The sequence below is a fragment of the Panthera pardus genome, unplaced genomic scaffold, assembly GCF_024362965.1.
Source record: "Panthera pardus isolate Hobbes unplaced genomic scaffold, ASM2436296v1 HiC_scaffold_16, whole genome shotgun sequence".
Taxonomy (NCBI): Eukaryota; Metazoa; Chordata; class Mammalia; order Carnivora; family Felidae; genus Panthera; species Panthera pardus.
In genome coordinates, this window is record NW_026526721.1 from 102,282,764 (window position 1) to 102,286,065 (window position 3,302).

Consider the following 3,302-nt stretch of genomic DNA (forward strand, 5'->3'; position numbering starts at 1 on the left):
CTCTCTCTGTCCCAAAAATAAATAAAAAACGTTGAAAAAAAATTAAAAAACAAAAACAAAAACAAAAACTTATTTTGATGGCATTCACCTTCCTCAGCCAATAAGCAATCACAAATAGCTGCTGCAAATGTGCTTTTCTCTAAGTTGCATAAATTCCTCAACCTCTACCCGTTTTGCTCAATTGCCTTTACATACAGACAATAGTTTCTATTATAGTCACAGAGAAAGCTATGTTTTCACCTGATTAGTCATCAGTAAAATTCCAGGTGCTGCCAGTGCCTAATCTGATTCTTATCGATATGGATTGAATATCTGTTCTGACACTAGGATGCTTCAGGGAAAGAGCTCTACAAGATGCTATTATAAACCTAACTATTACTCCTACTGGAGCCTGAGCTTGAATGCTGTAAAATGGATAAAACTTCCCAAACTCAGCAAAAATCTATTGCTTACTTTTAAGGGGATGTTTCTAACACATTCCCAGTAGATTGACAATAGTATGGACTCAAGTTTTTATTCTCATTTCCAGGAAAAGGGACCACCATAGGAGTATAGCAATCACTGATATAGACAAAAAAGTCAATCAAAAAGTTTTTCCTCTAAGAAAATACACCTTGACACATCCTTTGCTCTAATTATTAACAAACTTGGACAATAAAACCATTCGGACTGCCAACAAGGTGATGTTAGGTTATTTAAGGTAATTTTTGAAGAACGTTTATGGCAAAAAAAAAAAAAAAAGCCACTAAATTTAGTACAGTTATAAACAAAGTTAAAGTTAAAAAATAAAAATTAAAAATTAAACAAAGAACCCAGAAAAAAATAAAATAAAGTCTTATCTTTATAAAAACATAATCTTTTCCTGAAATATGTTCATAGAGCTATCAAAAGGATAAATGAATTCTAGGACTACAAGTTTCACATCAAAATCAACCTGATTAAACAATCTATTGAGTGAAATGTATTTATTTCATTTAATGACTGTGCAACATCGTAACCACTGTTTTACTGAGTACCAAGAATACAAGGTCAGTGAACACAAGTTGGCACACAGAAGCTTTCAGTCTAATACAGAGTAAGAATAAACAAACGAAAAGGAAAATGTATCTAACAAGCACCATGTTTCATGAGTCTACCAATTGTGACACATGGCAAGAGTTCACGAGGACATATTTCTGTAGGACTTTAGCAGATCACACAATTTCATAGGACAGTCTTAACACATCTCTTGTCACACTGAGTTGCTTCCGCCAACAAACATATTCCACCAACAGACAAATACTTAAGAGAACCACCTTAGCTCTATTTGGCCATACCAGAGATTTTGGATATTTGCCAGTTGTTAATTGCTTTTGATTAATTAGCCACAGAGACATACCAAGGTGGACAAATGTTACTGAGATTTATGCTCAGAATCATTTTTCCATGCCTCTACTTTCCAAAGGTTCACAGGAGTTTCCTTTACATCCAACACCAACATCTCCCACACACACTCAAAGAGTTTAAAATTAAAAGGCCTTTCATGTGGTGGCAAATAATAACAGTAATGATCATAATCGCCTGACGATCCAGAAAAGATCATTAAAAAGGATTATTGTGCTATAACATAACAAAAGAAAGCAGCAGGCAGAGAAAAATGAATAGGGAACTTTAGGTATATATTTTAACAAAAGACAGGATTGACTTTTTTTTCTTGGAACTAAAGCTTTGAGATGAACTTAATTTTTACACAGAAAAACCCAGGCTGAGAAAAAGATTTCTTAAGTCAGGGGGGAACTTTTCTTTGTCAGTGGCCTTTAAAGTTGTTGAGCTGAACTTATCAATGGGGTCGATTCCACTGCACCTTGTAAGTACATATGGATAGTTTTTTTCAATTTAAACTGAACACCTACCTTTAACACCAAGAGCCACCAATAATGCAGAGTGGGATTTTGCCCAAAAGGTGAAAAAAGAAATTCTTAATCTTACACACCTTGAGTTTGAAAACCTACTTATATCATCTACTGAATACTTTTAGGGCTGGGGATGTGTATTTTTTTTTTCTAAAAAATAAAAATACGTAAAGTCATTATCTAGAGAAGATACAAAGTACTTGCCAACAGTAACAAAACAAAATAAAAGTTCATGTGCCAGGTGATCCTGATTAATGTGCTCAATTGCTATGTTTTGAAAATTTAGGACAAGGACTTCCTCTCCTGACCAAGATGGAGTAACAGGAGCCACGTTTACTTTTCTGACTAAAACAACTAATAACCTAGAATATTTAAAGGAATAGTTATTAGACATTGGACATTAGGCAGTGCATAACTGTGATTCCTGAGAAAAAACAAAGTGAGCCCCATGATGGTCACTTACTTCCTCAAAAAAATTTCCAAACTGCAGCAGCTAGATGGAGACCAGATACAGCCTCACCATCCCACTAAATGAGGAGATAAGCTGGGAGTCCAGGGAAGACAAGGCAGCTTTGAAGGGAAAAGAGAGAGCTGAACATAGAGAAAACTCCCAACACAGCAGGGCTCCCAATCTAGTCTTAGACTGATTAACTCATGCATGTGAGGAAACTACTTGAGGCCAGGATAAGAACCATGAGAATGGATTCAGAGGAGCAATCATCAGAGTTTACACAGGGCTGGAAATAATTTGTATTGCCACCAGCCAGAGTGACAAAAGGTCTTGTAATCCACAAGATATCAGGTACAGTACTCGTGATGAGCGACAGAGTGCCTCATTAGTGGAGCAAAATCCAAATTAAACCAAACAGAGATGTGCCCCTCCACCCAACAAATGTGAAAAGATCCAAAAGGATCAAAAACTGAAGTGGGTCTCTGAACAAAATTCATGCCTATTTATAGTAATAAAAAAACATCCAGCACCCAACAAGGTAAAATTCAATTTTGATATCCAAGGGTATCAAATCAAAAATTAATAGGCATGCAAAGAAGTAGGAAAGTAAAACCTGTAACAAGAAGAAAAATAAATTGATAGAAACACACCCAGAAATCACATGGATGATAGAATCTGTAGACAAGAACATTCAACCAGCTATTCAAACTATATTACAGATGTTCTAGAAGGTAGAAGGAGATTGAACATGTAAAGTGCAGACACATATTCAAATCAAAATTCTAGTAATAAAAACTATAGTTTCTGAAAGGAAAAGCACATGGGATAGGATCAGCAGCAGATTAAACACTAAAGATTATTAACCTTAAAACATAGAAATAGACACTAATGAAAATGAAATACAAATAGGAAAGTATAGGGGAAAAAGGAAAAGCATACATCTGTGAGCTAAGAGACAA